At 40.5% G+C, this 14,183-nt stretch overlaps 1 non-coding gene across 1 annotated transcript in view; it reads left to right on the top strand.

Moving 5' to 3' along the window:
- The window catches only part of LOC118397491 (uncharacterized), a 46,153-nt gene extending 34,832 nt beyond the window's left edge, over positions 1-11,321 (top strand). The window contains exon 4 of the transcript XR_008068090.1: positions 11,224-11,321. This is a non-coding gene — a transcript (uncharacterized LOC118397491). The remainder of the gene's footprint in view (positions 1-11,223) is intronic.
- The last annotated feature ends 2,862 nt before the right edge of the window (positions 11,322-14,183 follow it).

Here is a 14,183-nt window from a genome sequence, read left to right as displayed (position 1 = left end):
TTCACACCCCTGAGTCAATACTTTGTAGATGTCACGCCTTGGTCTTAGTATTTTGTGTTTTCTTTATTATTTGATCAGGCCAGGGTGTGACATGGGTTTATGTTATATTGTATGTTCGTAATGGGGTTTGTAGTATTTGGGATCGCGGCTGATTAGGGGTGTTGTATAGGCTTGGCTGCCTGAGGCGGTTCTCAATCAGAGTCAGGTGATTCTCGTTGTCTCTGATTGGGAACCGTATTTAGGTAGCCTGGTTTCGCTTTGTATTTCGTGGGTGATTGTTCCTGTCTCTGTGTAGTTTCACCAGATAGGCTGTAATTAGGTTTCGTTCCGTTTGTTGTTTTGTATTTTGTAATAGTTATTTCATGTGTCGCTTTTTCCAATAAAGTCATGAGTAACTACCATGCTGCATTTCGGTCCGACTCTCTTTCGACAAACGAAGAACGCCGTTACAGTAGAAGCACCTTTGGCAGCAATTACAGCTGTGAGTCTTTCTGGGTAAGTCTCAACCTCTGTCAAATTGGTTCTTTTCACGTCTTGCTATAGATTTTCAAGTAGATTTCAGTCAAAACTGTAACTCGGCCACTCAGGAACATGCATTGTCTTCTTGGTAAGCAACTCCAATGTAGATTTGGCTTTGTGTTTTTGGTTGTTGTCCTGCTGAAAGGTGAATTAATCTCCTAGTGTGTGGTGGAAAGCAGACTGAACCAGGCATTTCTTTAGGATTATGCCTTTGCTTACCTTTTTTTTATCCAGAAAAACTCCCCAGTCCTTAATGATAACAAACATGCCCATAACGTGATGCAACCACCACTATGTTTGAAAATATGGAGAGTGGTACTCAGTAATGTGTTCTATTGGATTTGCCCCAAACATAACACTTTGTATACAGGACAAAAAGTTTAGGTACCTTACAGATAATTGTATGTGTTGGGTACAGAGATGAGGTAGTCATTACAAATAATGTTAAATACTATTATTGCACACAGAGTCCATGCAATTTATTATGTGACTTGTTAAGCACATTTTTACTCCCAAACTTATTTAGGCTTGCCATAACAAAGGAGTTGAATGCTTATTGACTTAAGTAATTTCAGCTTTTCATTTTTAATTGTTAAACATTTTGAAAAACATAATTTCACTTTGACATTGAGGTATTGTGTGTAGGCCAGTGACAAACAAAATTCAACTTAATACATTTCAAATTCAGGCTGTAATACAACAAAATGTGGAAAAAGTCAAGGGGTGTGAATACTTTCTGAAGGCACTGTACACTGTGTATTTCAACAACAATCCAATATCCCTGTAATGGCTGTCGTAGGTGGAAGAAGGTGAGGACCAAGGTGCAGCGTGGTACGTGTTCATACTTTTAATAATGGAACTGAACACTGATCAACAAAACACAGAGAGAACAACCGAAACAGTTCTGTCTGGTGCAGACACAAAAACACAAAGCAAACACCCACAACCAAAATGGGGAAAACAGGCTACCTAAGTATGATTCTCAATCAGAGACAACAAACGACACCTGCCTCTGATTGAGAACCATACTAGGCCAAACACATAGAAATATAACATAGAAAAAAGAACATAGACTACCCACCCCAACTCACGCCCTGACCAACCTAACACAAAGACATAAAAAAGGAACTAAGGTCAGAACGTGACAATTCCTCATCCTAGTCTATTTTTAACAAAACACAGGATATCTGCAACACTATTCAACTTTAAAGTCCTGACTCTAGAAAATAAATTACCCTTAGAATTCTTGTGAACCCAAAGCTGTGATGACTGTCTGTTTGAACCAGAGATATATACAGTTGAAGTCGGAAGTTTACATACACCTTAGCTAAATACATTTAAACTCAGTTTTTCACAATTCCTGACATTTAATCCTAGTAAAAATTCCTAGTTTTAGGTCAGTTATGATCACCACTTTATTTTAAGAATGTGAAATAATAGTAGAGAGTGATTTATTTCAGCTTTTATTTCTTTCATCACATTTCCAGTGGGTCAGACGTTTACATTCACTCAATTAGTATTTGGTAGCATTGCCTTTAAATGGATTAACTTGAGTCAAGCATTTAGGGTAGCCTTCCACAAGCTTCCCACAGTAAATTGGGTGAATTTTGGCCCATTCCTCCTGACAGAGCTGGTGTAACTGAGTCAGGTTTGTAGGCCTCCTTGCTCGCACACATTTTCAGATCTGTCCACAAATTTTCTATGGTATTGAGGTCAGGGCTCTGTTATGGCCACTCCAATACGTTGACTTTGTTGTCCTTAAGCCATTTTGCCACAACTTTGGAAGTATGCTTGGGGTCATTGTCCATTTGGAAGACCCATTTGCGATCAAGCTTTAACTTCCTGACTGATGTCTTGAGATGTTGCTTCAATATAATCACATAATTCTTCTCCTCATGATGCCATCTATTTTGTGAAGTGCACCAATCCCTCCAGCAGCAAAGCACCTCCACAACATGATGCTGTCACCCCCGTGCTTCACGGTTGGGATGGTGTTCTTCGACTTGCAAGCTTCCCCCTTTTTCCTCCAAACATAACGATGGTCATTATGGCCAAACAGTTCTATTTTTGTTTCATCAGATCAGAGGACATTTCTCCAAAAAGTATGATATTTGTCCCCATGTGCAGTTGCAAACCGTAGTCTGGCTTTTTTATGGCGGTTTTGAAACCTGGCCTTTCAGGTTGTGTTGCTATAGGACTCATTTTACTGTTGATACAGATACTTTTGTACCTGTTTCCTCCATCATCTTCACAAGGCCCTTTGCTGTTCTGGGATTGATTTGCACTTTTTGCACAGAAGTACGTTCATCTCTAGGAGACAGAACGCATCTCCTTCCTGAGCGGTATGATGGCTGCCTGGTCCCATGGTGTTTATACTTGCATACTATTGTTTGTACAGATGAACGTGGTACCTTCAGGCATTTGGAAATTGCTCCCAAGGATGAACCAGACTTGTGGAGGTCTTGGCTGATTTATTTTCATTTTCCCATGATGTCAAGCAAAGAGGCACTGAGTTTGAGGGTAGGCCTTGAAATACATCCACAGGTACACCTCCCATTGACTCAAATGATTAGCCTATTAGGCAATTAGCCTATCAGAAGCTTCTAAAGCATGACATACTTTTCTGGAATTTTCCAAGCTGTTTAAAGGCACAACTTAGTGTATGTGAACGTCTGATAGGGAACACCCCCCTATCCCCCCTCGGGAGCACCCCCCTATCCACATCGAAGGGACAGCAGTGGAGAAGGTGGAAAGTTTTAAGTTCCTCGGCGTACACATCACAGACAAACTGAAATGGTCCACCCACACAGACAGTGTGGTGAAGAAGGCACAAAAGCGCCTCTTCAATATCAGGAGGCTGAAGAAATTTGGCTTGTCACCCAAAACCCAAAACACACTTTTACAGATGCACAATCGAGAGCATCCTGTCGGGCTGTATCACAGACTGGTACGGCAACTGCACCGCCCTCAACCATAAGGCTCTCTAGAGGGTGGTGCAGTCTGCACAACGCATCACCGGGGGCAAACTACCTGCCCTTCATGACACCTACACCACCCGATGTCACAGGAAGGCCAAAAAGATCATCAAGGACAACAACCACCCGAGCCACTGCCTGTCCACACCGCTACCATCCAGAAGGTGAGGTCAGTACAGGTACATAAAAGCTGGGAACGAGAGACAGAAGATGTTTTTCAGTCTCAAGGCCTTCAGACTGCTAAACAGTAATCACTAACTCAGAGACGCTGCTGCCTACATTGAGACCCAATCACTGGCCACTTTAATGAATGGATCACTAGTCACTTTAAACAATGCCACTTTAATTAATGCCACTTTAATAGGTATCTGTAACGCTCGTCTTCTTCTGACGAGGAGTAAGAGATATCGGACCAATTTGCAGCGTGGTAAGTGTCCATTTTAATATGTAAAACTGAACACTACAAAATGCAAAATAACACAGTGAAAGAACGAAACAAACGAAACAGTCCCGTGTGGCACAAATACTGACACGGAAAATAATCACCCACAACTCAAAAGTGAAACCAGGCTACCTAAATATGGTTCACAATCAGGGACAACGATATACAGATGCCTCTGATTGAGAACATACCAGGCCAAACACAGAAATCCCAAATGATAGAAAAAGGAACATAGACAACCCTCCCAAGTGAACTTCCTGTGACATCGGGTGGTGTAGGTGTCATGAAGGGCAGGTAGTTTGCCCCTGGTGATGCGTTGTGCAGACTGCACCACCCTCCAGAGAGCCTTGCGTTTGAGGGCGGTGCAGTATTCTTTATTTTATACCATTTATTGCACCTTGCCTATGCCGCTCGGCCATCACTCATCCATATATTTATATGTACATATTCTCCTTCACCCCTTTAGATTTGTGTGTATTAGGTAGTTGTTGGGAAATTGTTAGATTACTTGTTAGATATTACTGCACTGTCGGAACTAGAAGCACAAGCATTTCGCTACACTCGCAATAACATCTGCTAACCATGTGTATGTGACCAATAAAATTCTATTTGATTTGAGTTGGTACAGTATACAGGCAACCAATGTTATTGTGCTTCACGATTCAGGCATGCTCTCTTTGTTCACTTAATTAAAACACACACATACGCAGGCACATATGCACACAACAACACAAAAGACCGAAATGCCTTTGTTGTCTGACCTTGACAATTAATTTAATGCTTGGAAGGCAGGGGGAAAATGCTTCCACAGCATCCTGAGCCCCACTCAATACATACACAGAGATCTTAGGCTGCAGAGGAGGGAATCCAACAGTGCTATTGACTCTCTCCCCAACTCTACATACCTAGCCAATAGAGGAAAGCCTTTCAAAACCAACAACAACAACAGACAGACATATGTATTCATATTCATTGGCACACCCTATTCATTCTGTACTCTGCATTTCTGAAAAGCATCGTAGTCAAAGCCAAGGCTTTTTGCATGATAACCGTCTCTACAGAGAGATGGAATGGAATTACTATCAGCAGGATTCCATTAAATTAGATTTTCTCGATATAGATGGAAATAGAACATGTATCTGGAGAAAGTAGATTAATCATAGATCATTTTTTACAAAGAAGGTAACCAAAAAAAGATTCCCCCTCTTACAAAAACAAATACGGATCCAGTCCAAACTTTCATGATTTGAGTATATGTCCGTTCATACTACAAGTGCCACCGAAACTGTCCCTTAACATGTCATGATGAGTGTGTGTGCATGACAACACAGAGCCATCTGAAAGACACACTTTAGGGCCCCCCAAACAGGAGCATCAGCCAGGGGTTTGGAGATGTGAAGTCACCACATCTACACTAATGATAGCAACATGCCCTGAGAGAGAGACATATTGCAGAAGCCTATTCTGAGATTCTGACAATGATCACTCAATCACATAAATTGCTTGTTCACATAACCACAGTATTCATATGACAATATTCATATATCTACCTAAAACATTTAAGGTTAATCTGTAATATGAGTTTGGACAGAGTGGTTGATTGAATCCCAGCTATCATACATTGAGGCCATATGTTCCCTGGCTGTATGAAGTCCTACTCACAACAGAGACTGTCCCTCTCATAGAAACAGCTGGGGGTGCTGATGGAGAGATGGCATGGTTATATCATGTATAAAAGAGCATTTCAATGTATGATCTGAAAGTACATGACATAATTTCATTTGATGTGCGCAGTGATAATTGGTTAAAAACAAATAGGTGGATAAACTCTGATCGCCTGGTCGCGGTGAAAAAAGTAACGCTCCTTATACTTTCAATGCATTTTTTCCACAAAAGGTGGGTAAACTGCATTTATCCTCCACTACACCACCGGATGTGAGGAAACAACTCAATTCAACCGTTTATATGGATTAATACATTACATTACATACTATCCTGTAGTTCACAGAGTTTATATTTCACAGATGTTATAACAGTTCATAGTAATGTGTGAGGCATCACCAAATGGAGAACTATGCAGATGAATATTTTTATTTAAATGAGGCACAGCATAATCTCCAACTCCCTCATCTTTGAGATCAAAGTCATCATGTACTATACTTAGCCATGGACTAGCTCTCAATGTGAGGCCTGATGACCCATTTTCTTATGCTCTCATAATTAGCACTACTACACTCAATTATACCCAGAATATATTCACCTTGTTCTGTTAAATATCACCAATATTTAAGGAAAGTCCAAATTGGTATCTAAATGAACCCATTATTACACACAGCAGGATCCAATACATAACAATAAAATAATGGATGTAAAAAAATTATCTGCTCCCAGAACATAATACAATATTTGTAGTACATGTACATATTGAAGTTAATTTTACTTGTCACCATGACATGTTTATTTTGCATACTTCATGCCTGAAGTAAAACAAAAAGTAGCCACTGTTAAAAAACACCCACAAAAGGCAAGCAGTCAATGAGGCAACAACCTATTGATTCTACCTCATGCTTTGGTAAAACAAAATAGGTGGCTGGGGAGATGCAGAGGTGGAGCTAGGGTCAGTGGTATTTACCTGACCTTCACACACACAGCCATGCAAAGCCCCATGTGGGACTCACACACACACGCACGCACGCACGCACGCACACACACACACACACACACACACATTAAAGAGGAGTGAGAGATGGCCAACTGGTTCGCTTTGATGAGGCTGTCTTCTCCTTTCCAAGTTAGGGTCCTATGAGAATAAGAGTAGAAAGACCACACACACACCTGTCAAATTGTTATTCTATTGTATTAGTTGCGAGGCTTTTGTGAAGGTATCATGAGTAGGTAATAATGACATGTGCATTTTATTGCCTGTACATTGATTACATATCGTCCAGATAATGGGACCTGAGGTCATTGCCTGAAGTCTACAATCATGTTTTTGTCCTTTCTTTTTTATGGACCTTTTCAGATTCTATGACTTTGGAAAATACTATTTGTTTTATAGCAAAAATCCATCCAGCTCTGTTTTGTCACAGTACAGTATGTTGAAGTCGGCCAAGGAACCCATGCATTGAGACAGGGTGAATCAATTCACTGTGGCATGATGTCATATAGTCTTTGATAAGTTGTAACCACCATCCAGCTGCCATAAACATACACTGTAAAAAATATTTTAAAATCCTGCAGCAAAAGTATTCTAAAGACTATTCAGAGTGTCACCCTGACACCAGGCATTACATTCACATAGGAGCAAGGACATGGCTGCTGGAAGTGCTGCCAAGACTAATAACTTAGATAATCTGTCCTGTATGGAGAAAAGACGACATTTCTAAAGCTACCCCAGGGAACATGATTCATCATTGTCATTCGGGCCACCAACATTTTCTTTCCAGCTTGATGAAGGATCCCCAAAAAACTACCATGCAAGAACCTCAACTCTTTATTTATAAACATTTTGAATGTAGACACTTATAGTTTAGATAATTACATTGTAGTAAGATATCAAATTTAGCCCATCAGCTTTGAGTCCTGAAAGTGAAAATGAAGGCGTTGTGGTTGGAAACACCTCTCTGTCCTTTGCAGCACAAAGCTTATGAATACATCTCGTTGTCGATACCGGGTAGGGAAGAGTTTATGTAGCGGGCTTGGCTGGCTAGCCACTTCAGTAGCTACTGGTTGGCTAGCTAGCTGAGACCAAAGAGATGAGAGAACATTTACCGAAAAGACAGAAATGCCAATGGTGTGGCCGTGTTGCGGTCTATATAAAGAACCACATTCCTGTAAAGCTTAGAGACGATCTAATATTAAATACTGGTATTTAAATATTTGGTCACCTACAAACAAGCAAGATTTCTGTCTCTCACAGACCTGTAACTTCTTCTTTAAGAGGCTCCTCTGTCCTCCACTCGTTACCTGTATTAATGGCACCTGTTTGAACTTGTTATCAGTATAAAAGACACCTGTCCACAACCTCAAACAGTCACACTCCAAACTCCACTATGGCCAAGACCAAAGAGCTGTCAAAGGACACCAGAAACAAAATTGTAGACCTGCACCAGGCTGGGAAGACTGAATCTGCAATAGGTAAGCAGCTTGGTTTGAAGAAATCAACTGTGGGAGCAATTATTAGGAAATGGAAGACATACAAGACCACTGATAATCTCCCTGGATCTGGGGCTCCACGCAAGATCTCACCCAGTGGGGTCAAAATGATCACAAGAACGGTGAGCAAAAATCCCAGAACCACACGGGGGGACCTAGTGAATGACCTGCAGAGAGCTGGGACCAAAGTAACAAAGCCTACCATCAGTAACACACTACGCCGCCAGGGACTCAAATCCTGCAGTGCCAGACATGTCCACCTGCTTAAGCCAGTACATGTCCAGGCCCGTCTGAAGTTTGCTAGAGAGCATTTGGATGATCCAGAAGAAGATTGGGAGAATGGCATATGGTCAGATGAAACCAAAATATAACTTTTTGGTAAAAACTCAACTCGTCGTGTTTGGAGGACAAAGAATGCTGAGTTGCATCCAAAGAACACCATACCTACTGTGAAGCCTGGGTGTGGAAACATCATGCTTTGGGGCTGTTTTTCTGCAAAGGGACCAGGACGACTGATCCGTGTAAAGGAAAGAATGAATGGGGCCAAGTATCGTGATATTTTGAGTGAAAACCTCCTTCCATCAGCAAGGGCATTGAAGATGAAACGTGGCTGGGTCTTTCAGCATGACAATGATCCCAAACACACCGCCCTGGCAACGAAGGAGTGGCTTCGTAAGAAGCATTTCAAGGTCCTGGAGTGGCCTAGCCAGTCTCCAGATCTCAACCCCATAGAAAATCTTTGGTGGGAGTTGAAAGTCTGTGTTGCCCAGCAACAGCCCCAAAACATCACTGCTCTAGAGGAGATCTGCATGGAGGAATGGGCCAAAATACCAGCAACAGTTTGTGAAAACCTTGTGAAGACTGGCTAAATGTTTGACCTCTGTCATTGCCAACAAAGGGTATATAACAAAGTATTGAGAAACTTTTGTAATTGACCAAATACTTATTTTCCACCATAATTTGCAAATAAATTCATTAAAAATCCTACAATGTGATTTTCTTTATTTTTTTTGCCTCATTTTGTCTGTCATAGTTGAAGTGTACCTATGGGAGAACTTGCACAATTGGTGGCTGACTAAATACGTTTTTGCCCCACTGTATCTATAAATGCATTTGGAGACATTTTTGAGAGGATTACATCAAGATAGCTAGCTAATAGGAAGTTAGCTATCGGATTACATTTAATTCACAAAGCCAAACAGTGTGTAAAGTTAGTTAGCTAGCTAGCAGCTCAGTTGAGTGAGCCTACAAAGTGGCCTACTCTAGCCAGCGAGCTAGATAATAATACTATTTGGACTCATCAGACCAAAGAACAGATTTCCAGTCCACTTTTTTTCCAGAGTAGAGAGACCCACAATAGCTACTGTAATTTAGTACTGTCAGTGACTGCTGTGCCAGATGGGAAGATGCAAGTTACCTGAATGTAATATATTTATATTGTATTGTTTTAAAAAAAATGAAAAATATATGGGAAAAAAATAAAAAAAATATGATAACTGAATATATTTATTGATATTAGTTTGAATATTATACCTGTGTTATGGCCGTTGAAAAATGAAATAAAAGTTAGACACAAAAAAACGTATTAGATCTAGGGCTCTATTCAATCCGAATCGCGGAAATGTTGTATTTACAGCGTGATTGAAATTTAAAGGCAATGTTCCCTAGTGGAGACTGTATTCACGGTAAACACTGCATATAACAGCTCAATCGGGAAATTTACCTTTACATTTCTAGCGTGCAATCTGTAAAACTTCAGCAATTCAGAATGAATAAAGCCCCTAATTTCTCAATGTTTATCTCTAAGTGCACCAAATTCATGCATTTAGCTGTTGAAATTCCTTGGTTTTTTTCCTGGCTTTGGGCTAAGCCCCCAATGTCTTCAAAATGTAGAAACGCCAATGGTTGCAGCTAGCCTTGACATAGCAGTTAGCTTTTCCGTCTTGAATAGGGAGAGAGGCACTCGAACACAGCCCAGGGAGACCGGTAGGCTAGCTGCACAATCGATACATGAGTTTGCTTATCTTTCTCTATCTTTCTCTCTTTCTCTTTGTGTGGATCATACTGAAGCAGATCAATTCAATAGAAGAATGTTCCATGCAATAATCCAAAGAATTCAATAGCCCTCCTCCATCTCTGCTTTATAGAGAAACTGTATTCTAAAACAGTTTGAAGTGGATAATGATCATTGTGGATTCCCATTTCTATTATAATTGTTTATATCAACAACAGATCTGGTAAAAGTCTTCTCTGGTTCAAGTACCTTGTATTTATAAATCTTTCCCTCTTTATCCAAACATAATCTAAGCATTTTCACAGAGACTGCAAAGGTATATTCTCAATGCTCATTCTATTTCCTAATGTTCGCTTTGGAACTTAACATAAAGAGGATAAACATTTTAACTTTTAATTTGTCAACTGTTCAATACTTTGGTAAAGAAAGTCCCTACTTATCTATTTGAACATGTCCTGTTGTGAGATGATTGGCTCACACCACTGGTTAGGAGTGTGAGATGAGTGTGTCTATAGAGCGAACTGGGGATTCGCTGCAGAAGATCAATGTGTTACTTCTCCTCAGGCAAGGATAACCACTGCCTGTTCACCCCCTGGAATTGCATGTCCATCCCTAATGAAGGCCTGAGACCTACCAGGGAAATTATAATCTTCATGTTGTGTTCTATTAATAAAATTGTCGTACCCATTCTTTTGGTATGCATTATTGTGCTTTAGATCAGGGTTTCCCAAACTCGGTTCTGGGGCCCCCCCCCCCCGGGTGCACGTTTTGCCCTAGCGCTAACACAGCTGATTCAAATAATCAAAGCTTGATGATGAGTTGGTTATTTGAATCAGCTGTGTAGTGCTAGGGGGAAAACCAAAAACGTGCACCCAGGGGGGGCCCCAGGACAGAGTTTGGGAAACCCTACTTTAGATCAACAGTTTACTTGGTCATATTAAAATATATACAGATTAAAAATATACATATCTTATCATGAGAGAAGTGTGATTGTGTGTATCCTGTATAATGTATTGTAATGTATATTCAGAGGGCCTCCCAGTCGGAGGAACCCAGAGTAGTAGTGGAGTACTCTGTAGAGACCAGTGAGTCACAAGCGTCATTTCCTCTTCCTCTAGATGCATCCAAGAAGTCCCAGGAAGTCCCAGCGGAGGACTTTGACATCGACATGGACGCCCCGGAGACTGAGAAGGCGGCCGTTGCCATTCAATCGCAGTTCCGGAAGTTCCAGACTAAGAAGAAGACTGACGACAAGTCATAGTGGCCACAGGGTTTCCCTGTAGCTGTGGAGACCTGGCAGGGGTAGCTTGGTGTGGTGGCGTTTGCATGTATACATATTCATACCGTACGAACTCAAGAGGTGGTGTGAGGGGAGAAAGCAGGGCAGAAGCCTGTCGATCACTGACATGTCTGTGAAACTCCATACGTAACCTATTATTTGATTGCTGTATCAATAAATGGCAAAGTTCTGAAGATTGGTTTTCTGTCCCTCCATTTTGTCCGTTCATGGTGTGTAGCTTGTGATGTGTTAGAGAATGTATTTTCTTTTTCAGCTTTTTACCTCCACCATCCCTTCTGTATTTATCAGGTTCTCTCTATGTAGGATAGAAGATGATTTCACCACATAATATAAATGCATTTTTTCTTATCCTCATGGCGCCCTCTGGTTATGATCTACTGTGTAACAATGTACATTGAATTTAAATAAACATTCTGTGTGGACAAGTGCATATGTGGGGACTTGGTCATAACCCTGTGGAACTCTAAATATACAAGGAGGATGAGGAGCACCACTCTCCTACGTTGTATTCCCTCCCCTCTGTCCTCCTGACTCGTGGTTGTTAGAGCTCTCCTTACTTACAAATCGCTTCATTCATAACTAGGAGTGTTTCCCCTTTATACTGTGATTAATATTTTATTGGCTATTGAATGTTTTAGAAGGTTCATTGCTACGCTGCCTTCTAAATCCCAATAATTTAGCAAGTTAGATACAGTGAGTCAAGTCTAGAATTATTGGATCCCTTGATCAAGATGAGCAAAACAAAGTACTGAGGTACAGTATATTGTATGCTCAAACAAATTGGGAAATGATATTATTTTACACTAACAAAATTGCTCAGATAAAGAGACAAGTAATACATATCATTCTTAAAAAGATGGGAGTCAAAATGATTGACAACCCTGATTTCAATACCTCACCTTGAGAGGATAACGGCACTGAGCCTTTTTCTAAAATGTTTGATGAGACTGCCCTCTTCAATTCAAACTTCAGGTTTTCAATGGGGTTCAAGTCTGGAGACTGGTCAATGCAGAATTTAGATTTTGTGACCAATTAACAATTTCTTTGTGGATTTTATTGTGTCCTTGAGATTATTTTCTTGCTGGAAGATCCACTTGCAGCCAAGTTTTAGCCTCCTGGCAGAGGCAACCAGCTTTTTGGCAAAAATGTCCTGGTACTGGGTAAAGTTCATGATGCCGTTGACCTTAACAAAGGCCCCAGGACTAGTGGAAGCAAAATAGCCCCATAACATCAAAGATCCCCCGCCACATTGTAAATTGGTACTGTATGGGGTTATTTTCTGCTTATGCATCCTTATTTCAAGGCCAAACTCACCACTGTTGGGCGTGGCCAAAGAGCTATATTTTCATGTCATCCAACAGATGTAAAAGCCTGGAATTTGTTCAACTGCATTGACACTTGGATTGGAAACGGTGCTATGGTCAGATGACATGAAAACAGAGCTCTTTGGCCACGCACAACAGTGATGGGTTTGGCTTCTAAATAAGGATTCATAATCAGAAAAGAACCCCATACCTACTGTCAAATATGGTAGTGGATCTCTGATGTTAGGTGGCTATTTAGATTTTGTTTTTGTTTGACCATTTTAATTTAAAAAAAAATCATAGTAAGGTACTAACCCTAAGGTACTTGAGATAAAAACAGCTGAATTGGAATTTAAATATATGGTAATAGTATCTCAAAGTACCTTTTTTCTGGCTAACAATTAAGTACCTTACTATAATTGTTTTCAATTAAAATGGTCAAAAATAAACTAAACAAAAAGCCATTTCAAAAATAAGAATTTTGCATGAACTATATGGGAGAGGTCTGAGTGGGGGGCCAAATTGGACGAGCCTAATGGGAAGGATATGTAAAAAAAAAATACATTTACAAAAAAGATAATAATAACCTAGCTGTTACTGGCAGAGAGGAGGGCAAACTCTCTTTGTTATAGGTGGATAAACGTAGACCGCCTAGAGATATCACCAGGTGGTCCAAAACCCCACCCATGCAAAACAAGCACAAATTTCAGGCAGTCTTTTCAAACAGCTATTACACTAATTGTACCTTATTATTCCAACCTCATAGTGTGAAAATATATATATAAAACACATGAAAATCACGTTTTTGACTGCATTGCCCCTTTAAGAGTATTTGTACCAGATATTTTTCTCTGGGATAATGAAATGCCCTGAGGTGGCCAGTGAGGTGTCTGAGCCTCTTAGACTACAGCATAATTATAGGGATTAGCAGGCCTCTGGGAACAGCTCAATTGCACTTTATCAAGGCCAGTAGGGACTTTTGAACTGCACCTCATTGAGCCTTCCTAGTGACTGACTCGATAGCCAAGTAAACCGGAGGATTGAACTGCTATTTGGCCCATTTACTTGATATGTAAAGACATCTAGGGCCATATTGGCAGCAAAGAGGGAAGGCCCTCGATTTTAGTCACACACAATGCAAGTGTACAGTATGATATTTCCCTCATCAAGATGCTTTCCAGATATTGAAACAGTGAAAATGTCAGTTTGTCAGTGATTTACTGTAAGAGTAAAGTCACTGTCAATGCAGTTTTTCAATAAAAAGTAACAGGAACAATGGCCTTCAGAGCCCTTGTGAAGGTCATTCCTCGCATGAGAAAATACATCATTCACTCGAGCTCCCCCTACAGCACAGTGCCACTTGCTGAGTTTAATACTTCTCCTGAGACGTGAGTAAAAAAGTGTCCTCTAGGTGTGTGCATGCGTGTTTGTGTGTTCCAATTTAGCCCAGACAGTAATATTTTCCTCCTCTGAC

This window comes from Oncorhynchus keta, chromosome 18 (genome assembly GCF_023373465.1).
Source record: "Oncorhynchus keta strain PuntledgeMale-10-30-2019 chromosome 18, Oket_V2, whole genome shotgun sequence".
Taxonomy (NCBI): Eukaryota; Metazoa; Chordata; class Actinopteri; order Salmoniformes; family Salmonidae; genus Oncorhynchus; species Oncorhynchus keta.
The sequence above is the reverse complement of the archived record's forward strand: the minus strand, read 5'-3'. Positions and strand labels throughout refer to the sequence as shown.